The 25870-nt window shown below is 55.8% G+C and overlaps 1 long non-coding RNA gene across 5 annotated transcripts; it reads right to left on the bottom strand.

Moving 5' to 3' along the window:
- Nucleotides 1-11791: 11791 nt before the first annotated feature.
- LOC118355253 (uncharacterized) lies at nucleotides 11792-25588 on the bottom strand. 5 transcript variants are annotated; one of them, XR_007412018.1, is made up of 5 exons: nucleotides 18524-19897; nucleotides 18113-18427; nucleotides 16699-17668; nucleotides 14323-14432; nucleotides 11792-12116 (listed from the first exon to the last, which is right to left on the bottom strand). It is a non-coding gene; the product is annotated as an uncharacterized LOC118355253 (long non-coding RNA). The 5 variants fall into 5 exon arrangements; XR_007412020.1 differs by having other exon boundaries at nucleotides 18113-18400; XR_007412016.1 differs by lacking the exons at nucleotides 16699-17668; nucleotides 18113-18427; nucleotides 18524-19897 and adding exons at nucleotides 20308-20409; nucleotides 25157-25588.
- Nucleotides 25589-25870: the final 282 nt, after the last annotated feature.

Here is a 25870-nt window from a genome sequence, read left to right as displayed (position 1 = left end):
GAGAGGGTGTGCTGAGGTCAGTGTGGAAGCCAGCAGGGCCAGGGCCTTGAGGAAAGGGTTTCTGGAAGTGGCCCCTGTTCTGGCTTCCAGTGGCTGTGTCTGTGACAGGGGGTTTACCCTGCAGACATCTGCAAGGTCCCCTGGTACTTCCGTGCCTGTGTGGCTGGAGCCCTTTGACTGCAGTGGCTCCTCTGACCTCTGGAGGACCCGGCCTGAACTGCGCAGCCTGGGAACAGCCTGAGCTGCGCCATTGGGATGCACATCACGGCGCATGGCACCGGCTCAGGGAGGAATTAGACACGGCGTGGGTGTCCAACGTGGGGGTCGGTGGCTGTATCGGGGCAGATGGACTCGGCGGGCGCCCCGCCTCACCCCGATATTTCTCTACCACCATCAGGACCCCTACCCGCCGCCTCCCAGCTCTGCGCCCCAGCCCCTTTGTCTGGCCCTGCCGCCCGCCCCGCGCGCCCGGGCCGGCCCGTGCACCACCGCCGCCACCACCGCTGGCGGGAACAATGCGGGCCAATGTCTCGGACAGGCGGACAGGCGAGCTGGCTATGCAAATGCCACCGGCCTGTGAGAATTCCCCTCCGCCGCCCCTGGCTTCTACCGCCTGAGAGGGGCCGGCAGCCACTGCATAGGGATGAGCTGTCATCTCCAGCGCCCTGGGACAGAGCGCCATTGTCTCCACAGCACTGTCTAATCGCCAGCCTCCGCCCAAGGCAGAGGTGACCCAAACCTGTCCCCTCCACCTACTCCTTGCCCCAGAGAGGCTTGACTTGGGGGTCGGACTGTGGAGGGCCCCCAGCCTCCCTCCCTGCTCACTAGGTTGGTGCCCTGCAGGCTCAGGGCTCAGTTCCTGTCTCTGAACCTGTCTCAGAGGTGAAGCCTGGCTGGGTGGTTGGTGTTCTTTCCACTCCCCCTGCCTATCCACCCAGCACCTCTCCCCCTTCTCTGTCCATTTTCTCACATCACATCGACCCAATGGACTCTTACAGGTGTTTCTGAAGCTGATTCCTGTCCAGAGCCTCAAGGGGAATGTCCTGGTTTCCCCAAACCAGGTTATGGGACAGCCATCCCAAGTGGTCCTCTCTGAGCATGTACCCCACACTTCCCTCCACTGTATGCCACAGTTAAGGGCCCTGTCTGTGCCCTGAAGAAAGGCTCACCACAGCAGGACTGAAACTCCTCCAGTGACGAAGGCGTAGGGCTGCACATGCAGTCCCCCTCCACAAATGGAAGAGGTGTGCCCAGGGGGAGGCCAGTCCAGGAACCTATATCTGGCTAACATATGGGACTGGTCAAACCCTGGCCTGAAATACTCAGACGGCAGGGGTGCCTGGCTGGCTCAGACTCTTGATCAGGGGAGCCTGAGTTCAAACCCCTTGTGGGGTATAGAGTTTACTTAGAAAAAATACTCAGACATTGGTTGAGGGAGCTCTGTGCTGGGCAGTGAGGTGCCTGGAGCCCTGTTCTTGGACGCATGCAGGCCAAGCTCCAGCACACGGTGTGGAGGCTGGACGGGGTGCAGAACCTAAATCCATTTTTCCTGAACCTTTCCGGAGATTCATGATCAAGGGCTGATGCCCCTCAGGTGAAAAGCTGTTCTAGACCTGGCGCTTGGGCCCTTGAGACAGTGATATTCTGGGACTCCTCAGGTTCTCGAGGAGGAATCAGTCAGGGCAACACCAAAAGGAGACGTGTCCTGGGAAAACCCAGGCCCAGTAAGGCAGAAGAGAGTTGAAGGGGGGCGGAGGGAGAAGACGCTGCTGCAGAGGCTTGCTCTTCTCTGGGCTGGCCCAGCCTTTCATCCCCCATGCAGCTCTTCCCTTCTGTCCCTCTGGCCTCCCCAGAGGTGCAGGTGTGAGGGTGATGTACACAGCAACCTCGTCCTGGGGGCGTGTGAGGGGAGCCTGGCCTCCAGGGGCCACATTGGGGTGCTATTAGATAAGAGGAAAGTCAGGACCAGGGAGCTGGGGTGTTTCATGGAACCAGGGAAGATACCAGAGTTCTGCCTGCCTCGCAGCCCCCACCTTTGGAACTGGGCCCTGCTGAAGCTCCTCACCCAGCTGCTCTTTTGTCCAGGTTTCTGGTCCAACCCAGAATTCCTCCAGAGCATTCTGACCTGGGCTGCTCAACCTCATGGAAGCTCCTGGCGCCACCTCAGGAAGAAGCCAAACCCGTGTTCTCACACATCTCCACACATGGCCAGGACCCCCCCTGGGCCCTAGCCCCAGAGCACATCTTCCCTCCCATGAGGGCATTTGCAGATGGGCCCCCTTGCTTTGGGCAGTTCCTGGAAGAGGAGTGACCAGAGCTCCCCACCCTCAAAGCAACCCTCTCTCTTTCACTTGGACATTTGGGGCTCTCTGGGCCTGCTCAGCTAGTCTTCTGGGGCCCCAGGCAGGCCCAGCTTGGCTCGGAGGCTGAGAGAGGAAGTGGCTTTGTTGTGCCTGGGCATCGTCTGGATTCTTAAACTTGCTTTTCCCACCCTGCTCTTCTTGGCAGGAGAGCCCTCAGCTGGAGATGCTGCCCGCCTCCCAGTGTTCCCTCCTTGCCTGCTCACACCATCCACCTCCGTCTCCCCAGAGCAAGGAATGTGGCTCCAGGACACTGTGGGGCTTGTTCCCAATCCCTTTCTAGCTCATTTCACTCAGGCTTTTATAAACTTGCCTTCATCCCACGGGCTGTTGTCTGGTTCTGGCTCTGAAGACACAGACAGAGGTCTCCCCTCCTCCCCGCAATTCCTCACGCTTCATTTTGTCCCAACACCATCTGAGGAGGCTGCGCCATGGGGGGTCAAGGAACCCTGATGTGGGAGCTTGTGGGGGGCAGGGTCCCCCTACTTTCTGGCCCTCGAGCTGCTCAGGAACCGGACCCCGCACGGTACACCGTGGCTGTCAGCCAGTCAGCAGTTCTGTGCCAGCCCTTCTGTCCACGCCCCGCAAGCCTCGATTATTGGTGGAATTAGCACCGAGCTTCTTGTTGGCAGTTGCTAATTAAGACCATTAATAAACACGATTATTGATGTTGTAGCAGGCTGCAGCCGCCAGCATCTATCTCCCGCACCCCGGGCTCTGCGCTGGCTGCGGGGTGGCTTCTGCCCACCTCTGTACCAACCCTCAAGGGCTGCTCTGTTTCACCACTGCCCGGCCCTGGTAGAGGCCCTTCGAGCCAGAGCTTAGTGGGCACAGAGGCTTGGAAGGGGCGAGCTGGGCCTTCCAGAGAGAAGTACAGGGGCAACCTTCACCCCAGAACTGGAACCAGGGAGGCCCCCGTGTGTGAGAGAGCCACGTGATGCCAGTACCTTTTGTGCCCAGAACACTCGGGGGTGGCTTGGGATGGAGGCATGAGGGCTCTCACACCTAACTCACACACAGGCACCTCTGTGCTCCAGCAACCCACAGCCCTCAGCATCCCCGTTTGCCTTAAACTGGGTGGTATAGTATTTGAACTTCTTCTCCTGTGACTGAGAGGACCCTCTCAATGAGACGGTGAGACCCCAGGAAAGGGGATGATGTGCTTGAGTGCAATACTGAACGCCTACCAGGTGCCCATGAATAAAATATGGTCATCTCTTCCAGGGCATGGTCCCTAACCCTCCAGATTGGCTCAGGTCTGCGTCCTCTGTGGACCATTGCCTCCTTTTACATTTCAGCCCCCCTCACGGGGTGTTGTGGGGAGCTGCTTATCTGTTCACCCCAAATGGACCTCAGGTGGCTGGAAGACAGAACCTGCCCGTGCTCACTGCGGAGGCACAGCCTGATCCTACTGCCTCACCCCTCCTCCCGACCTCCAGCCTGGGGCCACCAGAGGGACTCACCCAGTTAGGGGTAGCAGAGCCTGCTGAGCCCTTGGCCAGTGCTCAGGGCAGGTGGAAGTCGCCCCTCTGGCCTAGCCTGGCCTCAACACCCCCTCCCCATGGTTCCCTCAGGCCCTGAGAAGTGGCCCAAAGCAGCCCAGGAGAGCTTGGGAAGAGACCCTCCCCCACACACCTGCTTCCCCCCATTCTTCTCCTTGAGGACTTCAGTGTCTTGACTTTTTCCTATGGCTTTTGAAGGAAGGATCCACCAAGACTTTAGTCTGCCCCAACTCAGAAGAAAAGAGGGGAGAAAAGTCCTGAAAACAAAACCCCTACCACAACCTTAGACTAGGAGAGATTGGCTGGAAGGCTTTTAATCCCTTAATCCCTCTCAGATGGGCCTTGAGACGCTAATGATTTTCCTAATTATTCCCTCCCATTTTCCCATCGCTCTGTAAGGGCTTTCGAGAGGAGTGAAATTCTGAGCGATGGGGGTGGGATGAATGGCAGGCCCACCTCCCCCAGATCAAGCCCGAGTTCAAGCGGCTAGAGAGGTGGGGGCAGGGCCAGGAGTGCTCCAGCTGGGGAATCCGGTTCCCCTGCCACTGGGACAATGGGGCAGTGGAGTCCGGCTGCCTGAGAGGGCCAGGTGTGGGGCTGGGGTCCCCTCAGTGTGAATGGCCCATTATCCTGCCTAAAGGATGGGAGCTGAGGGTCTCTTTATGTCCCCTAGGAAAGGCCCCTCTGGGTGATAATCACCCTGGGAGGGAGGTGGAGGTGGTGATAAGGGTCTTTAAAGGGGACCAAGCCTCTTCAGAGAACAGTGGCCATTCAGGCTTCGGGCTCCCCTTGTTTCCAGCAGCCTGGGATCCTGTGGCCCATCCATGGGGTTGGGGGTGAGGGGCAGACAAGCAACTGTAGCCAAGCTCTGGGCTCAGCCTCCTCCCCATCACTGTGGCCTGCTGGCCGGGGGCAGGGAAAGGGATAGCCTTCTTCAGGAGACTTCCCCTAAACCCCCTCCTGACTCCCACCTAGTCCTGGGTCCTCTGGGGCCTAGTCTCACCTCCACCAAGCTGCTGAGTTTCTCTGGGGCCAGACATGGCTGAGAGCAGACCCTGGCCCTGCCGCTCCTACAAACTCCCTGTGGGATGAGGAATCAGCCCCATTTCACAAATGGCAAAACTGAGGTTCTGAGCAGTCAGGAGACTCATGAAATGCTACAGAACCAGCTACCAAGCTGAGATTAGAGGTTGCTCTTGCACACCCCAGGCCCAGGGCTCTGGTCTTGGCATTTCTCTGCCTGGAATGCCCATGTTTCCAAGGACCGTGGGGCCATCTTCCATATTTCTGCTCTTGGCTCAAACCACGCCGTCCATGAAGGAAGAGGTCTGGGATTGGCTTCAAAACTACAACTCTGAGCCTAACCTGGGAGGTGTGGGAGCTGGGTAACAGAGCGGTGGGGGCTCCTCACACTATCCTCCCCACTTCTGTGTTTATTTACAATTTTTCACAAGAAAAAGTGGAACAAAATCTGGCCTTCCTTAAGCACCTTATTTGAAATTGCGATTCACCTCCTAAACCTGGCCCTTCTCATCCCCTTTTCCTGTTCTATTTCTCTCCAGATTGTGTAGGACCAGCTGACCCTGGATGTATTTTACTGATTAATTTGGGTTCTTGTCATCTCACGCCCTGGCCTCACGAGGCCTGAGGTACTGGGGTCTGGGTGCGCCCTGGCATGCAGTGCCACACCTGCACCCAGAGGCACCTAGCACACATCAGCCAGGCACCCCCATGCTGATCCTGACCCGGGTTTGCATCCGAAGGCTATTGTCCCCACCGAGGCAGAGGAAGGGCAGCTTCCTTTTGGCTTGGGTTTCTAGCCTGCAGCGTCCTTGAGCACCTGTAGCCATAGCCAGAGGGTCCTTCCTGGCGCCCCCTTGACTGGGAGAAGCCCCCGAGTGTCCCATTATGTACACTCACTTCCTACTTTGTTGGGCCTTTTGTCAGTGGGCCTGGGAGTGTGAGGGGCTATTACCACAGACCTCATTATTCCCAACCAGAGCAGTAATGAGGAGTCCCCTCCACAGGCTAGCGCCCCGCGCAGGGTCCCTCCCATTTAATAAGTGCAGTGACAGCCGCTCCTAGGAGCTCCCGCTTTGTGCTTGTGCGGTGCCAAGCACGCCACATACATTAGCACAGTTAACCCCCCGCAGCTCTGGCAGAGAGCTACTCTGTGTAGCCCCATTTTGCAGATGTGAGTGCGAAGGCTCCACTACCAGACCTCCTTTGCGCTCGGTGTAGCCGCCCTAGGAGAGGAAGGGCAGGGGTGCACCCGGGGCCCCAATGGGATGCAGAAGTGCAGAGAGGGCACGTGAGCACACAGCAGGCTGGCGAGGCCCACGCTGACCAGGCAGAAAGAGTCTGCGGAGCATGGGTGGGGGGGCAGGTGGCATACCCTCAGCTGCAGAGGAGCCACCAGGCCACCACTGTCCCCTCCCAGGACAGCTGCTGGCTCAGGGAGCTTCAGTGACCTGCCCATGTGCAGGGAGGTAGTGAGAGCCCAAGCTCTGCCTCCGACACCATCTGGCAAGGGAAGGGGTGCTTCTTTTTCAGGGCTGGTCCCACAAGGTCCTGGGGGGACCTGGGCAGAGCAGGAGGTCTAGTGACCAGGCCCCGGCGGCCATGGGAGGAAGCAAGAGCAGGTGGAGGAAGGAAGAGGCAGCCAGAAGGACCTGAAATCCCACTCTTCACTCTTTGTTTTTTTTAATATTTTATTTATTTATTCATGAGAGACACAGAGACAGAGAGAGGCAGAGACACAGGCAGAGGGAGAAGCAGGCTCCATTCAGGGAGCCTGACATGGGACTCGATCCCGGGTCCCCAGGATCACACTCCGGGCTGCAGTCAGTGCTAAACCGCTGCGCCACCGCCACCAGGGCTGCCCCCCCGCCCCCCCCCCCCCCCCCCCCGGCCACCAGGGCTGCCCCCACTCTTCACTCTTAAATGAGGAGTCTCAGGGTTTGTTTATGTTCTGGCCTTTGGGGTAAAACCCTCTCCCTCCCCAGCCTTTAAAAAAGATGCAATAAAGAAAATAAAAAAATAAAAAAGATGCAATAATTAATATTTTACATTTAATTGTTTCTGAATAAGTAATTCCTTTGTTGTACTTTGGAAGCACAAAAGGACAAACAATACAGTTTAGAGTTTCCCTCCAGCCTCAGTCTCCACCCCCAGGTCTGGTCCCAGAGACAACCCCATCCCCGTTGCTCGTTGCTCGGGATCCTCCTAGAGTTACTCTGGGTCAGGCTGTTTAGTTTCTAGAAGTAAACACCCGTCCCTCTGCAGGCCATTCGTGTGTTTCCTGAATGTGTGTAAGCACCCTCTCAGCCAGAGACAACCCTCCACTGAGGGGACCCCAGGTATGGAGGGGAAGAGGGTCCTCAGAAGTGGGCATGGTCTGTGCGAAGGCTCAGCTGGGTGGCATCTTCTGCAAGTCCAGGTTGCTAGTGTGCTTCTTGCATGAGAGTCAGCGGAGGAGGCTGGGCCCCTGCAGCTGGGCCTTGGGGGCTGCAACCCACAAACTTGGACTCTCAGGATTTGTCCATCAGTCCCTTCTTGTAAAGGATGGGTGTGAAGGGAACTCCCTGGTCTGTGACCCCCAGCTCTTCAGTCTCATCCTGAGGGGTTATATAACTTTATGAAGTATTTAGCACAGTACTTGACACAGAGAACACTCTAACCGTGTCCTGCCTTAATGGCCCCTCCCCATCAGTACCTACGCACCTTCTCTGCTCATTCCTGGCCTGAAAACCCGTCATGCTCCTTCATCTTGGGTCCCTGGGGAAGGGTAGCCAGGGAGCCTCCTTGGTGTGACCCCTGGAACTGGGGTGCTCGGTGAGACCCCACCCCTCCTGGCCCCTACACTCCACCTCTTCCCACCGCCCCACCCCTGCCTCGAACCCCCGCCCCCTCTGCTCATTAGAGCCCAGCAACTGGCTACAGCCCTGGCTAAGGCTGCAATTAGATCGTTAACACCAGCCCCAACCCACCTGCTCAGTCTGCAAACGAGTTTTAATTGTAATCCCTTAATCTCCCTCAGATGGCTAGCAAGGCTGGCTCTAGGGCTTTTGCACCAATAGCTCCTTCCCCCCCCTTCCCCCAATTAAGGGGTCCTCTAGGCAGAGAGTGCCTTTCCCAGGCCTGGGAGGAGCAACATCCCGCCCTGTCTCCCTCTCGGTGAGAAGTGGCCCCAGATAGCGGCTGGCCCACCTGAAGTTCCCATAGGTGGACCCCTCCCTGGGCTGCACGCCTCCAGCCCTGGTTTCTCTGTGCTCAGGGAAGCCCCCACCCTGGCCCCTTCACAATGACATGATTTTCTGTCAACCCATCCTGCACCCCTGTACTGGCCAGCTGTCTCCTCTGCAATTCCGGGGTTGTGCTGCAGGTGGAACTGGGGGCCTCGACGGGAGACAGGACGACAGGACGTGTGTGTCCCATGTCCCAGTGGGAGCCTCCCCAGAGCGTGGCCTGGCCCTCCAGTCCCATGCCCACCCCGGGTCCTGGCACCCTCCACTACAGAGGAAACTGGCAAAACATTGGGCTGGCCTCCATCCTGAGCTCTGAGCAGGGCAGAGACAGGAGGAGGGACAAGATGACCCAGCATGTGGCCTTGTCTGAGGCTGAGCCTGGATGAAGCTCTTTGCTGGGAAAGTTCTGTCACTAATTGACTTGCAAATGCCTTGTTTCTCCCCAGATTCATAATTAGTGCTAAGGATTTCTAGGGCCCCATCCTGAAGGGGCTTTTTTGGGGGCAGCCTACCCCTCTCCCCTCTCTGAGGTCGGCTGGGCTGGGGGTGGGCAGAGTGGGGCACCGGTGCCCAGCTGCCGCCCGGTGTTCCCACGGCTCTGGTGCCAGCGTGTGAAAGGGGAGGTACGGGAGGTGCTGGGGCTGGGGCTCCCCACCATACTTCAGCTGGGACCAGGGCCAAAGCCCCAAGGCTCCAGGAAACAGCAGAGCTGGGCAGTGGGCAGCAGTGGCGGGTGGGGGCTGGCTGGCGCCCCCAGGAAGGAGAGCCCAGCCGGTGCGGGGGGCTGGCATTGGCGGAGCCTCCGGCTAGATGAACAGGCCAACAAGGGGCCTCTCTTCCCTGTGGCTTCCCCACAAAGGCCTTGGCTCCACCACTGGATGTGGGGGGGCCGGGGGTGACCGGAGGGAGAGGCCATTCTCAAAGACACCCCCACTCCTGGCCTCTGTACTCCCAGGAAGGGGCCCTGGGCCAGGGGCCCAGTATCCCAACTTCAGGCCCAGCTGGGACTCTATCTGCCAAGGGAGGAGGGCAACTCTCCCAGTCTTCTGGGCTCAGTTTCCCCCGCGCTGTTATCCCTGGGATCCTTCCCCAACCTGATGTCCCCTCCTGGTATCTACCCCATCTGTTGTCCCCAACAGCCAACCCCACCCTCCATGGCCAATTCCCAGGAGTTCCCAGCCAGGGCCCCTTGGCCAGGCACAGCTCCCTAACCCTGGACACCTGCTACCCTCCCCAAGGGCAGGAGAAGCCGTCCTGGGTTCTGCTTGCCGGAGAAGGAGAAGGAAGGTTCTAGGCTGTGGCGCCTGCTGTGGAGCTGGACAGGCCAGGGCCTGCCATTTGCAAACAGGGTGTCCAGACGTGTCTGTCAGCCCATGGGGGCCTCCCCGCCTGTGCAAGGCTCACAGGGCGATCGCTGGAGCCGAGGGGACCCAGTGGGCCTGGCAAGGAGTAGATGCTCAGTCCCCTTCTTCGCTCATGGCTTTGTGTTGGCCTGTCTGTTCCCTGGGGGCTGGGTCCTGTCACAGTGCACCCCCATTTTTCTTGCCTGGCTCGCCCTTCCCACCCTCTACTAGTCCCCATTTCCTCCTTGGCCCCTCCTGCCCTCTATAGTCCCCATTTCTTCCCTGGCCCCTCTCCCTGAATGGCCCACTTTCCTTGGGTAAGTCCCTTCCAAAGTCTAACCTTCTGTTGCAGGTTGCCTCTCCCCAGCCTGGCCTCTTCCTAGGCTGCCCTGCAGCTGGGACCCTGAGGGAAGGGGGTGGGCTGGGCTCTATGGTAACCCTGAGAAGAGAATGCCCTTTCTCCTCATCTGCATACAGACAGTCTCATCTGCATACAGACAGGCCTCATCTGCATATGCTCTGTGGGACTCTGAGAGCACATTCCGAAGTCTCCTGCCTGGACCCTCCTACCCCAGTGCTGACATCCCTGTCGAGGGAGGGCCCCCACCCCTTCTACCCCTGTCTGGGTCTGGGTCTTTCTGTTTCCAAAAGGCAGCCCACCCTCCAGGGCTCCTCTCCCACCTGCTGTGCCCAATGCGTGCCCTTCCCTGTGCTCAGAGCACTCTCTCCACCTCCTCCAGCCTTTCTAAGCCAGGAGGCCCTAGTGCAGGCAGAGGGCTGGCCCTGTTACTGGCTGCCTCCCCCACCCAGGTCCCCCAACACCCAGAGGGTAAGGAGGCTGGGAAGACTGATGCTCAGGCTGAGCAGACCCCAGCAACTTCCTTCATGCTGACCCCAGGCCTCCGTGAGATCGACCTGATGGGGTGGGGGCTGCAGTGGGTTTTTGCAAGGTCTGGTAGCAGGAAGGGGCCTGAAAGGAGGGCTGGGGAACCTTAGAAGCGCTGGTGGGGCACAGGGAGCCCAGGCCCAGTGTCAGTCTTTTAAATAAGCCCCATCGTGTTACAAACAGAACTGCCTCTTCTTGGCTGCGTCCTGGGACTCGGTCAGCTCTTGGAGTCCCTGTCCTTGCAGGAGACCCTGGGGCTCTTTGATACCTGGGGTAGGGGGAGCTTGGAATTCTTCTGATGGGTCTCCACCATGCCGAGGGCCTTGGCCACAGCCCTCCTTTCCAGCGTCCATTTCCACTGTGAAATGAAGAGCTGGAATAGGCCAGGTGGCTTTAATGTGTCCCTTCTTCTGGAAACCGTGTCCAGGTCCCTAGCCAGCATTCTGTATGCAATTTCAGCAGATGCCAGGGGCCCCTGAGGTTCATCTTGACTTCAGGCTAGGAGTCCCGGTCTAGGGAGCTAAAAAGTGCTGTGGTCAGTGTTTAAATGGAAAGGGGATTGTAGACATATGTGTGTAGATGCATGTGAAGTCTCTTGGAGAGGACACCGGGACCACCAGTTGCCTTTTGGAGAGGAGTTAGGTGGCTGGGGATGGGGTGGGGAAGCGACATACTTCCCTTTCATGCTGTGAGAACTGTACCATGCTTACTATCTTAAGTTTTTTTATTTAGGAAGATTCCAGGTTTCAAACTATAATTCCATGGAGGGGTGGTGGTTAGATGGGAGGAAGAACTTTTGAGAGGGTGATGGAGATCTTAAAAAGTGTTTGTAGTCTGGACTACTTTACAGCATGAGCTCTATAGAGTGAGAGGGCCTATCATTTGGGGGAGTACCTTGGATACAGACATGCTACGGGGGAAATGGTGTCAAGAGCAGTCCCAGTGCCTTCTTACTGTGGGTCCCCTGCCCTCGCATTCCTACCCAGGTCTTGTTGGGAAGTTCTGTCTGCTGCCTAACCTGAATCCCTTTTGCTAAGGATGTTCATCCCCTCTATCTCTCTGGGGAGGGGCAGAAGAAGCAGGAGCAGGTGGCCCTGTGGGGCAGGGGTGCTCTCTCTCTGTGGTCTGTTCAAACACGGGAGGACATTTGTGAAGAAGGGCCCCTTTGTGGAGGAGAGAAGGCCACCCAGTGATCTCGCACATAGGCAATCCCACCCTTGGGATTGGGATGCTGCAAGCACCTGCCCATCACTCTGAGTTGGGGATGACCAGAGCCTGGGTGGCACTGCCAGGAGTCTTGGGATGGCTGAGAAAGGTGGAAGGAGCCAAGGAAGCCCCCAGTCCCCACTCCACCCCACACATGGCTTCCTTCTTCTGCTGCAGTGGTGGGTCTCTTGGAGGGAACCCTCCCTTCCCAACCCTGCCCAGGTACATCACTACCACCAGGACTGGGTCAACATTCAGGAGTCTTTATTAGACATGAGATGGGACCTCCATCTCAGAGGATAGCAACTCAGACAATACTGGAGGGACTGGGGTGGGCCACGGTGGACAGCTGTTGACACGGGAGCATGGGTACAAGGAAGCCCTCTCCAGGTGGCTCCAACATAATGGGCAGCCAGGCTGGAGCTAGGGCCATGCCACGTCCATCATGCTCAGAGGCTTCCTGGAGCAGCCAGTCAGCTTGCTGGAGTATTCGCCTCATCCTTTGGTCAACCTAGGAAGGCTTCTCAGAGGGAACCCACACCACCTGGGTGAAATAGGTCCTTCTTTTTGGTCTGAAAAAAAAAATGTCAAGAGTGAAAAAGATTCTCTTTGGATAGAGACCTTGGCAGGAGGCAGAGGACAAAATTCCAGGGAGAGCATCCAGCAGTCCTTGGGGCTCCCCTCCACCAGAAAGGCAAGGGCCTGGGGAGGCCCCACGACAAAGGGCTGAGTCTGGGCATCTCTTACAGGAGCTCTACCCAGGGCCATGACAGGTGGGGAACTCAGATCCCCAGCAGGTAAGAGGTTAAGCTGTGGCCCAGGGGATGTGCCTGAAGGTGGGGGACCTGCTTCCCTTGGCCCAGGACCAACCTGGGACTACTCAGGTGGCTTCCACAGCAACTGTAGCCTCTTCCCTAGTCCTGTCTTCACTCATAAGGATGGGTTTTCACATCCCTCCGGGTCAGCACCTGAGAACTTGCTTGGAGGTCCCCGCCATTCTGGCCCTTGAATGTATTAGGAGCCTGTTCCGCCAGGGCCCAGGGAGGGAGGGAGCTTGTGCAGGGGACCCACCAGGCCCCATCTGAAGCCCAGCTCAACTTACTAGCTCCCTGACTCGGGGCCCTTTACATGTCCTTCCTGGGGCCCTGATTGCACCTTTGCAAAGTTGGGGGCAGTACCACCCAGTTTCCAGGCCCGTTGAAAGATAGAGAAGAGAGGGGGTCTGGCTTGCCCGAGCCGTGGGTGTGAATCCAGGTCAATTCCCTCCTTCCTGGGGTGGATGGAAGCCTTAACTAGGAAGGAAAAAGATCAGCAAGGGCTACAAGGAAATCTGGCATTGAGAGCAGGACCATTGGCACAGCATCCCTGTCCTGCTCATAGCAGCTCTTGGGGGGTCCCTAAAGTTCACCCTACCTGACTTCTCCAAGGGCTTTCAAATCTGAAAAGAGAATCTGGGGAAGAGGAGGGGCTGTGAACCATGCCCCTCCACTGCCCTCCTCCACTCGGATGGGGTGGTCCAGCCTCAGCCACCGCCCTCCCACTGACCTTGATTCACCCACTACCCTACAGCAGGCCTAACGGGCCATGGACCTTGTCTCAGGTTGTACTGGGGATGGTACATTTGCCTCACCCATCACCTATCCTACTGGCAGCTCCCCGCAGGTAAGGATTCAGTCTCCCTCAAACCTGGGCTCCTTGAGGCCCCGACTTCCCTACCCCTTTGACCTGGCCTGGCCCCCAATGCCGCAAGGTGAGGTGTTGCTCCTGGTACCCAGCCAAGACTGTCAGCCTCTCCCTGCACACAAACACTGTCCCCCCCACTGTAGCCTTCCTGGCTCCAGACCCTCAGCCTGCTGGGGAGTCCCACAAGCCCCAGGCTGGCTGGATTGGGGGGACAACGAGGTGTGTGTTGGAGCCTGGGGAGGGGTGGTGGGTGAGGCTCCAAGCACCCCCCTGTGGGGGAGGAGGGGTCCAGATGGAGCCATCTCTGCTGCTCCGCCCTCCCAGCCCAGACACAGATAGCCAGCATCTCCTAGCAACCATCCGGTAGCAGGGGGCTGGGAAGGGGGGGGCGGGGAAACAATGATGTCGTAAATCATCCCCAGCCCCTCCCTGCCAGCCCACCCTGCCTCAGAGTGGAGAATGGCCTTCTTTCTCTCCCCACCTGCTTCTCATTTGAGATTCCCCCAGCAAAGCTGGCCCCTGCTCTGAATCCCCTGGGGATACCCCTCTAGGTCAAGGTGACCATTCTCTGCCTTTTGCTTGGGCTCCAGAGGGAGGGAGTCCTCACCATGTCAAGATCTCTCAGGGATCCTGTTGGAACCTCCCTGAAGGCAGGAGCAAGGAGACCTCTTTCCTGGGGGGCCCCCCAAACCTGAGGGCCTGGGAAACTCTCACTTTCCAGTGGCCTCTGGCTCTTGCCTCTCTCTGTGGGTGGGGATGGGGGCAAGGAAGGGGAATTTCAAAGCATTTTGTGACACTGACTCCCCTTCTCTACACAAGATTTTATTTATTATTATTATTATTATTATTATTGTAAGTAGGCTCCACAACCAGCATAGGGCTTGAACTCAGAACGGACCATGAGATGGAGAGACACATGCTCTGCTGATGGAGCCAGCCAGGCACCCCTCTAAACAAAAGATTTTACATTTGGGTCCCCAGGTCTTTAAGGGGCACTGGGACATCACCACATCGGCCAAGTCTGTTTCCTGTGCCAACAGCCATAGTCCAGAAAGCTCAAAAAATGACTCACACCGCAGGGAACATGTTCCTTACCTCTCAGATTGGCCACGTCAAGCCAACGGTACTTCTGCAGTACAGATCTCCATAAGACCTTGGGAAGGACGTCCCCAGACAGGGGCAGGCAGGATTCTGGAATTTCCTGGCTGGAGAGAGGAAAAGCCTGTTACAGAAACACGAAACTGAGTGCAAACGTCTTACACTTATAACATCAATGTGTTCTCGGGCATGTGAAATAATACACACGAAGTATTGTGCACAGAGCCAGACATACAGTTGGCCTCCACCTTGGCTATTTTTAAAAAATCATATGTTAATATTAATTTTTATTGGACGGTGGTCAGGAGGAAGGGATAAATCCCTGGAGACCTATCTCCCATCCTTCAGGAGCCCCATGGGAAGATCCAGATAGGAAGTAGTGCCCTGAGTACAAGATGGCAGCCAATTGCTATGGCAACAGCAGCAGAAGGAGTCCGGTTGATTGTGGGGGCAGTGCTGGAAAGCCAGCTGGTGCCAGATGGACAAACCCAGCAGAAGGTAGCCCTGGCCGAGTGAGGCTCATGTCCCTGTGCCCAGGGCTCTCCCTCCATATGCCAGCCTCCGCCTGGTCCCTTCTGTAAACCTAGAGGCTCCTCTCTATCTGTGGGGTATGATGCCAGAACCAGGCCTCCCCCCCCAGCTCTTGCTTGTACAACAAGGAATGACCACTTGGAGACAAAAGACCCTGCTGCTCAAAGTCTTGCTGGCCCATGGGCTGAGGGATCTGGATAAGCCTGAATTTAGCTCACTCCTGACAATGCTGAGGAACATAAAATTGGGGACTTGCCAGACTCCAGGGCGGCAGGGCTTGGAGGCACCATTTTATGTCCACTCACTGGAGGGTCCCAATGTCTGGCCAGTGTTTTCTCGGAGAACGCTGAGATGAGGGCCACAAGGTTAGGGCAATGTGGGGGAACTTCAACCCCACTCCCTGCAAGATTGTTAGTGTTTACACCAGGCCAGCAGGAAGTTCTTCCTGAGAAGGATGACAGAAGCTGTGGCCACGCAGTCTACCATCTAGGTGGTAAGATGCTCGCCTGCTGGTGACCATGCATGAGAGCTCCAGCGAGTGCATGGAGCCCAGCCATGCTTCCCAGGCAGGCCTTCAGCACAGACAGCACCCAGCCCCTCACTCTCCTCCCCAGCACTCATGCCCTCATTTGGGAACATGGAAGCCTGCCCTGACTGTCCCCACCTACCTGCAATGGGCCTTCTAACTCTTAGTCCCTTCTAGAATTTGCCCTGGATATCTGCATACAGCCTTACAAAACACCCTGGTTCACACAGACCCATCTGGTTCCTCAGGGTAACTGTGGAAGGAAGTCAGGATCCAAAGACATTAAGTGACTTGCTTAAGGTCACCTAGCTAGGAAAGGAGGGAAGCTTAAGGTCACCTAGCTAGGAAAGGAGGGAATATTTCACATTTGCCTCTTGACCAGCCTGTCTGATTCCAGCGTCAACAACCAAAACCTCCCTCTGTAGTCCATCCTGTGGATGGAGCCCTTCTACCAAATCTGTGAGCAACCTCGGGCTTGCTGGGGTTGCTGTCATTCTATTGCTTCCAATGCCCCAGACCCAAACATTTATTAAAAGGATAAGTTCACAGCAAAGCATGGGAGGTGGGAGAGAAGTTCTATCCACGCTGCTGGTAAGCAATAGGTGACACTGGGATCAGGCCAGGAAAGAACCCCCCACACACACAAGACTGGGTAGAGTCTCAGGCAGCACTCCCGGGGGCAAAGGGGGTACAGGAGCTGGAAGCACATTGGAAAGGCTGGCTTGGGGAAGGGTGGCTGAAGGGCCTGGCATGATGGGAGTTATAGTGGGGAAGAAGGCTGGCAGCAGGGCCTTGGTGCAGGGGGTGGGGGCCTATGGGGCCTGAGAGGATTGTGGAGGGGAGCCTGTCCTGAGCCTGTCACTGTGAGAGCCTGGCCAGATCTCAGCTTCTCCATTTCCTTCCCAGATCTGGCTTTCTCCCCTCCTCCAACCCCCTTCCATCCACGCTGTGGGCCCTGGGAGCTAAGCCTCCTCACCTGACAGGGCCACTTCCACAGCCACTCACAGAGAAGCCTTTGTGCAGAGGCTGGGCCTGGGGGAGGGGCAGGGGCCGGCACCCCCACTTCCCTCCCCCCAGAGGCCAGCAGCAGCACCTCACCTCCTTAGCTGCCTCTCTAGCCTCCCACCGCCTTTCTCCAGGAGAGATCCCCTCAGAGCCCTGGCCCACCTGCCACCCCTCCCTCACCCCCTCTTCTAGGGACTCTCCAGGACTGAGTGCCCTCTCTTCTCCAGTCCTCAGCTGACCCTGGGACACCTGTGTTAGGCACCAACCCTGGCTTCTCCACGTCTCCTCCCAGAGAGCCCCCATCAGCCTACCTGCGTGCAGGTGGCATGCGGCATGCATGTGGTGGCGGAGCAAGTCTAGGGAAAGAGCCGGAGACCCTTCCCTGGGTGGCTCCCAGGCCTTTCATCTGGTCCTTCATTTGCAGAACTAACCGAGAGCCAGTGAAATGTCTAGTTGGGCACTGGACGGAGTGGGCAGCTAGATGCGGTGCCCTGGTCCCTCCTGCTCCCCAGCCACACCCTGCACCCAGCATCTCTGAGGCTGTCAGCCAACTCCCCGGTACTCCCTGGTGGGGCCCCTAAGGCTCTTCATAACCCACTTTTGCCTCCATGTCCTATCACCTTCTGGCCCAGAGTCCCCATAATGGACAGCCCACCCCCATAATAGCCTGTTTCCTGCCTCCCTGCCTGTCCACTCTCCACCACCAACTCCCTCAGGCCTTGGACTTAACAACACCCTGTCTACCTTTATCTCACCACTTCTCCTTGGGCCCCTCCAGGAGGCCATGCCTCACTGCCCTGCCCCATGCCCCTGCAACATCTGGCACAGGTCAACCTTCCCACTACCTCCTCGGGGCAGCCCTGTATCCCACCTTTGTCTTCACACAGCCCCTGGCACTCAGCAGGTGCTCGGTAAATGCCTGTAGATGGACTGAGCGGACAGAGAGGCAGGGTTAAGGGAAAGGAAGGTATGGGTGTGAGAGCTACTACAAAGGAGGAAGAGATGGGTCCTGACTCTGGTGCTGTGGAGGGGGAGGGTCTGCACCTGATGTGACTTGAGGAGTTTGGTGACACCAGCGGTGGAGGCAGACTAGCAGGAGCACGGCCAGGCTGGAAACACAGTGCTGAGCCTCTGAGTGTCTGGGGTGTGGCCACCGGCGAATTATGGAGGGAGGTTGGCTTATGTACCACTATGGAGGCCTCAAGCACGGGAGCCCTCCTGGCAGCTGGGGCCTGGGCATCAACCCAGCAGGTGCACCCCTCCAGCCTTTTACCCCTGGAGCTAAGGGTGGGAGCACAGAGAGCAGTTAGGGGACATATGTGGAGTTCAGGGAGGCCAGAGCCAGCAAAGTGGGAGAGCATCTAGAAGGCCAGATGTGATACACTAGCAGGTCTGCAGAACCCTAGGGAGCACTCATGAATGGAGACCTGGCCAACCTGGAGGACTGAACAAGCACATAAGCAAGGATGTCACAGGAGACCCAAAGGCCACAGGAGCAGGCAGGATGACACCCGCAGGAAATGCTTTGCATGGGTTGCCCAGCCTGAGTGGGGACGGGTGAACTCGTGTAGGGGCTGTGGGTGGCCGTCAGGGCGCAGCTTTGGCAGAGTCACAAACATGAAGCCAGACTGCTGGGCTGGGCAGAGAAGACTGGAAGCTTCATCTCGGGTACACAGCAGCCCTTGGAGGCCCCAGAGAGACCCTCACGCTGGCAGGGGTCCTCACCTCTACTTCCTCCTGCTGAGACGCCCACTTCTGACCCCTCCAGTATACGTCCGTCACCCACAGTCCATCAGATCCTTCGTCAAGGCCTCTGACCACCGGTGTTCACCAGGGGTCTGGAAGGAAGGAAGGCCTCTCCCCCAGCCCTGCTCCCGTGCCGGGCTCATCCTCCTTTTGGGCTGCCATGTCTCACTCCTCCTGCCTTCCTCTCTCTCATCCTCTCTTCCCAACTCCACTGGCAGGAAGACTCCTCCATGTTCTGGCCGGCCCGCCGCCGCTGTGTCCATCCACCTGTCAGAGGTGGCCATCTTAGGGCAGCTGCATGAGATGGCGGTCTCGGTCTCGGTCTCGGTCTCCCTCTCCCTCTCCCTCTCCCTCTCCCTCTGCTTCCGTTCCCACAGCAGTGCCTCCTACCCGTCTCTCTCTTCCTGAAGCCTGAGCCCAGCAAGGTGGGGGGCCAGGCTGGGGAGCCAAGGCCAGAGGAAGCAAGACAAAAAAGGACAGAAAAGCTGGCCCCTTGGCATCTCTCTTTGGCATCTGAGTACAGCTCAGGGAGGGGCGACAGAAGGGAAGAAAGAAAGTAGTGTGAGTTTTTATTTCTGTCCTCTTCCTGCCACCTCCCCCCCCACACACTTTGATGAAAACAAAATCTCTCCCCTTTTCTCTCTCTTCTCCTCCCCTTTTTTCCTGGCTCCTACCATGAGCCTCCTGGAATGCAAATGAGTTGTATTATGCAAATGTATGCAAATCAGGCTTAACGAGCGGAAGGAGGGGGCAGAATGCCTAATGAGTAATGGTGGAGGGTGCAGATGGAGGGTGGCAGCGATGACCCCCTCCTCTTCTCCCGTTCCCACAGCCTGGAGGCTTGCTGGAGGTAGCAGGGTGTCCCTCACTTCTGGGAAAGACTAGAAGGTCAAGGCCTCTGTCACTTCGGCTCAGACTGGCCTGGGTGGTAAGTGAGGGACAGGAGAGATTGCGGGGAGAGCGGTTAAGTATAAGGGACTGCTGCTCACTCGCACAACCTTCCCAGAGTCTCTGGATGCACCAGCCTCTCTGCCTGTACAGCTCGGCTCCAGTGCTGAAAAGAGGGTGATGCTCATGCATGCCAAGGCTTGTGCATCAGAAAGGAGGATTCCCAAGGGAAGATTCCCAACCAGACCCAGGTTCTTCCTGGGGGTGGGGGTGAAAGCTGTCTCTCTTTGTGCTTAGGAAAGTGGGGGTTGGGGAGGTTGCCATGGAAACAGCATGGAACACCCACCTCCCCAACATCCAGCCCCAGAGGACCTAAGAGTTGAGGGGGGGATAATAGATTGACACCCCCTGATGCCCCCACCACCTGGCACTGCCAGCCGGAGATGGCAGCATCACATCCTAGAGAGAATGGCCCCTTTGTTTCTGGGCTCCCGGTGTTGGAGAAGCAGGCCTGGGCACACAGAAGGGCCTTTCCCAGGCCCTGTTCCAGTTTGCGTGACTCTTGCTGGCCTCTGGAGACTCCTTGTGGCCATCGGCTGGCCTCTGTGCCCTGGCAGATGGTTGCCCCCTTGCCTTTTCTCCTGTGAGCTTGCCAGCTACACTAGGTGTCCCTGTGCTTCTGTCTGAGGCCTCCCCTCCAAAGCTCCTCGGACAGAGATACTAGCCAGTCCCATCTCTTCCTGGCTTGTGTGGACACCTCACATGTCCAGACATGCATTCTGTCCTTTTCTGTACGAGGACAACCTATGAACCCTCCCTGCCAGCATTAGGTCTGCTCCTCCCAACTCAGGCTGGGAGGCCCATGCAGGATATATACGACACCGTAGGCAGGGCCAGGCTGGAGTTCAGGAGGCTGCATCTTGGCATTTCCACTACCCAGCTGAGTGACCTTGGTCATAACTCCTTCACTCTCTTGGGATCTGTAAAATGAGGAATATAGGGCTGAGGCTCATTCTAGCTCTACCTGCTTTCACAAGACCTTAGGTTAAATACTTTCTGAGGTCTAACTCTCACCCCTCCTGCTGCGGCAGCGGCCCCTCACTCAGACTCACCAAAGAGGACAAATGCAATTTCCTGAAGATGGAATGCCAACTGCCCTCAGCCTTTTCCTCTTCCTGAGACTCTAAGGCTGCCTGCAAACAATTCCCACCGATTTCACAATCTAGAGACAGACAGAAGGCCCCTCCCCCTCTCCCGGAGGGGGCCTGCGCTGCCGTCCTACTCACCGTCAGGGAGCTGTCCGTGGTGCTGGATGCGGCTCTGGCTCACGAGTGGAGAGGAAAGAGGGCGGGAGGGTGGGCGAGCACCCACCCGCCCCAGGTAGGAAGCTGGAGGGAAGAAAAGAAGCAGAAACATTTGGAAGCTGTAAGTAAAGGGGCAGATATCCCTGAAGAAAGTTTCTCCTCTCTGAAGATCTCCAACTTGCCAATACGACTTCGGGACTGGGGGGTGGTGGAGGAAGAGCCCAGGAGTCAGTGCAACTCTGAACATCTCCTTCATTCCCAAGGACTTAAGAGTCCTCGATTAGCTCAGTCTTCACCTGAATCCTATTTGGAAATCCGCCAGGAGATAGAGTCATAGTTCCTGCCCTTGGGGAAGAGCTCAGGTTGAGGGAGTTGACAGGATGCAGATCTCTAAATTCCACCTGAAATTCTAAGGTTCCCATAAGGAATTTAGTAATAAAGATGAGAAAGATAGACATATGCAGATACACAATCTGTCCCACAGTATTAGATATGGAGAGCTCGAGAGGAAAGGTAGGGAAGGTAGGAAAGGGAAACTGTGTGCCTAGGGGCGTGTGCACAGGTGCATGTGTGTGTGTGTGTGTGTGTGTGTCTGTCTGTCTGTCTGTCACCCGGGCAGAGGGGTAAGTCTGCACCCGTGGTTCTTATCCCTAGCTGCACATTAGAAATACCCAGGGAACTTTTAAATGATACCTATGCCTAGGCCTCATTCCAGGATACTTTGATTTCATCCATCTGGAACTCGACCCATGCATCAGTTTTTGTTTGTTTGTTTGTTTGTTTGTTTGTTTGTTTTTTAAAACCTCCCCAGGTGGCGCAGCGGTTTGGCGCCGCCTGCAGCCCGGGGTGTGATCCTGGAGACCTGGGATCGAGTCCCACATCGGGCTTCCTGCATGGAGCCTGCTTCTCTCTCTGCCTGTGTCTCTGCCTCTCTCTTGCTCTCTTTGAATGAATACATAAATAAATCTTAAAAAAAAAAACAAAGTACATAGTTCAGTACTTTAAAAAAATAAAATAAAACCTCCCCAGGTGATTTTAGTACATAACCATGTCGAGAATCACTGGCCTGGAAGAAGGCATGTAAGAAAAAGTACAGGGGTTAAATCTGATCAGCTGGAGGGCGCAGCAAAGCTAGGGCCCCTGAAGAAGTAGGGAATGAATAGGGATGAGGAGGACCAACATCTAACATCCCTCTCCTGGGAACTCCTGGTGGCCTGATCTGGATGGGAGACTGACTCAGGTGTTGAGCTTGTCTCCTGTGTGCTGTGGAAGCTCAAATCATCTCAGTGACATCAGGCAATGAGATGAACTGTCTTCCCACCACAGTCCCTTGTGCAGAGACAGAGCATGGGTGCAATGACCCTGAGGGCATGCTGCTCCCCTTCACCCAAAAGGTCCCCCAGGGAGGCAATTGTAGAAGGTAAACAGCAACAATGGTCTCTTTCAGTGTCCAGATCCCAACCCTTCAGTCCAATTAGCAGACACAGCAAACAGCAATTCAGCGGCCTTCAGCTGCTGTCATAACAAACTCAGAGCAGCCTTAATGGGGGGATTAGGGCAGGCAGGGGGGGTGTCACTCTGAGCTTTGGGAGAGCCTGGGTGGCAAGGAAGGGTTCCCCATTTCTCTCATGTCTCTCCTATCTAAATATGCACCTACACACCTTTACCTTCCATAATCCTGCTTCTCATTTTCCTCAAAGCTCCAAGAATGTTTTCATGGTTTTGTCTACTCCTTCCCTCCAATGATTTTAAAGCATTAACCTAAATGCATTTGTCTCCTAGGGAAGCTGGCACACTCTGCCTCTGGATGAGATAGTGCCACAGCCCCCCAAGATCTCCGAGGTCTCAATAGCAAAGGAAGGAAGGTGAAAAGGTTGATCTGTGCCCAAAACATTGGGGTGGGAATGAGGTGAAGACATAAGTATCAGAATATCCTAGTTCCCAAACCTTGGGAAGTGCAGACTTCAAGCAGGACTTCCAGACCCAGAAGAATGCAGAGGGGCCTGTGCTTCTCTGGCAGGTTACCAACCTTGGGGACTAATTTGGCATTCAGGGAGGTGGCAGACTGGGAGGGAAGAGAGAAAACACCCCTTCTTAAAGTTGTTCAGTGTCAAAGAAAAGTCTGCACACTGATAGGCAGGTAGGTCTCCATTTGGTTTGTTAATTATACCCATTCCTAACTGGTCCTTTACCCAAATAAACTGTATTTTTAGTAATTCTAGAAACTTAATGGAATAAACTTGGAATTATCATTTACCCATGCCATATTTCTCTATGTAAGTCAGTTTACCAATCCTAAGTACCCTTCCAATAGGTGATAGGGACTGTTAAGAAGAGAAAACGTGATGGCCCTTCTGCCCCATGGACTCTAGCCTCTTCCCTTCAGGGGCTTCCCAAGGACTGTTCCTCTTCCTCCGAAACTTCAGACACTGCCTTTCCAGGTCCCCAGGAGTGCCTCCTTAGCTCCAAAGCTGGGAAAGGAGGATCTTCCTCAAGTTTAAATGTGTTGAGATCCTCAGTCAAGAACATACCAAAGAGCTGTCCTCTTTGCATCCTGAGATCAACCATATGTTTTCAGATTATTGTTCTAAACTGTAGCTTCGCCCATGGATATCATAATGTATTATAAGATCTTTTACATAGACTTCTTTGCTCCATGTAACGGTCCTGAGGGCATACATTCTTCTCCCCCTTATATAAACATTGGAAGCTCAGAGATGATGCTTGTGGCTGGGGAAAACTTTCAATGCTGCATATTGGGGAAAATCTGACCCAGGGTGAGGTTGTGGGTGGTAATCAAAACTTGAGTCAGATATTTAGAAGAAAATTGCCTTTGAACTCTTGGATTCAGAATTCAGTAGGAAGGCATGAGAATGAGACTGAGGGAGGAAAATGGGGAAAGAAACCAGCTTAGAACCTGTTTCCCAGTAGGAATGGGTAGATGTTGCAAGATCTGAAGAATAAAACTAAAAACTCGTGGACACAGAAGTGTGATGGTACCAAGGAAGAAATTTGCTAACTGGTGAGTGGTGAGGCTCTTTTGAGCCCCTTTGGAGCCAGCCTCCCTGCACCCCCACACCATCAGTTCTCCAAGTGCGTTCAGTGGAGGAGGTATTACCTGGTATAAAAGTTGGAGGATGCAGACGGCAGGACTCGGGGGTGTCACTGTGATGTCTGCATTTGGTAAACCCTCCTATATCCCAGAGCGTCTGTTCCTCTAGTGGATTTATGCTTATGCATAGTCAGGCATCCCTGATCTTACAGCCAAGCTTCCTGCCCACTGTGGATGGGTCACACACATCCAACCTCAAGCCAGGTCACTTGGGTTCTCACCCTCATGAGTAGACGCAGCTCCCAGCACAGGCACCCATCATTTCCCTGACAGCCCTGCCCACACAGCCATGTGCACCACCACATGTACACATAAGGCAGCACACACTCACCCACCACATCCCTCCTGGCCACTATGTCCCTCCTGTCCTCTCCCTGGAAGGAGGGAATGCTTGTTCTATAGGGTGTAAACTCTCCACCCACGTGCTCCCTTAGCCCCTCTATTCTCCTTTGGAGAGCCAGTGGTCAGATGTGCTGATGGGGGATCCCACAATAACAACATAAACCCACTGTGGCTAAAATATAAGTTCTAAGTCTTATGTAGATGAGTCTCAGCAGATCCCATATGCACATTCCAACCAGCTGCATGAAGAGTTAAAAAGAAAAAAGAAAAAAAGGGCTTGTCTTTCTTGGTGCTTCTCCTCCTGTCACAACCAGGCCTGAGGTCTCTTCTCCTGGACCTTCCCCTTCCCCTGAAGCGCAGATACCCTCCCTTCTCACTCATCCCTCTTGTCCCCCCACCGGGGGTTGAAACTATTGAATAACATCAGGTACATGCTGGGGTCTGTGGTTCCTCATCTGTAAAATGGGGTTAATAGCAGCCTCCTCAGTGTTGGAGGATCAAAGAGAGGCAGAGAGACAGAGGCTGTTACCAGGAGGTACCCTGTGCTGTTAGGGATTCTCAGTCCCTGCCCAAACCTGCTCCCTTTCTCCCTAATCCTGTCTCCACTGTCTCCCTCCAAAAATACCAAATTCCAAACAGCTGAAAAATCGAGAGGTGGTTAATCTCTCCTTCCTCCAAACCCCCCGAAGGGAGGAAACGTGTGCTCTAGGCACTTGGAAGCCTGCTGTTTTAGTTTGGTTCCCCAATATTTCTCCCACATAATATATAATTGAATCATAATCTCCTAGCTATAAAATCAGCTCCTGGAGGAAACTGTAAATTAACACAGGGAACTGGAGTCACTACAAGGTCATTTTGTCCAGTTGTCCTGTCCTCTTTCTAGCCCTGCACTCCTGCACTCCTGCCAGGTGGTGGGGGATAGACCCGGGAGAGGAAGTAAAGTCAGTGGGGCCTTGCTACATTTAGTTTTATTCTACCAAGTGACTCTAGACCACCCTCCTCTCAACTGCACCCAAATGCTTTTGCTTAAAATATTTAGGTCAGCTCAGATAAATGGATTCTTTTAGGAAAGGCCCTGATTAATCTAATTCTTTGATTTCTCTGGGCAGCATAAATACTAAGCTACAAATTCCTTTGTGTTTGAGCTCCTTGAGGCCATTTGCTCCTGGAGATGATTTCTAAGAGAGTGAGGATGGGATGGGAAGGGAAGATGTCCTAAAAGACCCCAACTCAACCCATTTGATCAATGAAGACAAAGATGGCATGAGAAGCTTTTCAAGACATCAGACCCAGGTCCTGGGTCAGAGAGAGTAAAGAGTGTGAACAAGGGAGCTGAGAAATCCTCTGCACCCCAGGGCCCCAGAACCCAGCCTGTACCTCCAGTTCCTCCGCGGCTCATCTCCACTCTGCCATTCTCAGCTCTCACCCCAGCCAGGTAGACCTACTTGGCTTCAGGGAAGCAGATGAAAGCAAAAACCCCAGGTAGGGCCTTTGCTCTTTCCTTTTCTCTTCCAGAGGAGGGAAGGGGCTCCCCCAAAGCCTCCCACCCCAGCAAGAGCTGTGGATAGCCTGCGGAAAGCTGTTCACCGGCACCCACGGGAGACGCCTGGTTTGGGAGCCCCAGGCACGGTCCCAAATAACCCCACAACTAGATTTCAACGGAGCTCTGCCTCAGAACAGCTTCCCCCGCAGGGGCCCACTCTACATTTGGTCCAGAAAGGCCCCATCCTGAGGAGGAACCACCCCGCCTCTTTCTGGCCTCCTCCCAGCTCTGGGCGAAGACGGAGCATCTAGCTAACGGGAACCGGGAACCCGGCGGCGCCTCCTACCTGCGCGGGCCCAGGTTGGGGTGCGGTCTTGAGGCCCGCGGGCCACCGGCTCCTCCTCTCGCCCACGCGGCCCGGGGGTCCTCACGTCCCCAGCCACTCGCGTAGGCCTCCCCCGCCCGCCCGCCCATGCGGCCAGCTCTCCCTGGGCCCTCTGCGCAGTGTATGGGGTTATTTTTACTTTCGGTTATCTAGCTTTATGAAGACTCCACACCACTCATACAGCTAGATAACCAAAGATAACAACCAACCCCGCCTCCTGGCT

Source organism: Canis lupus, chromosome 7, assembly GCF_003254725.2.
Source record: "Canis lupus dingo isolate Sandy chromosome 7, ASM325472v2, whole genome shotgun sequence".
Lineage (NCBI taxonomy): Eukaryota > Metazoa > Chordata > Mammalia > Carnivora > Canidae > Canis > Canis lupus.
This window is presented reverse-complemented; position numbering and strand designations above follow the sequence as displayed.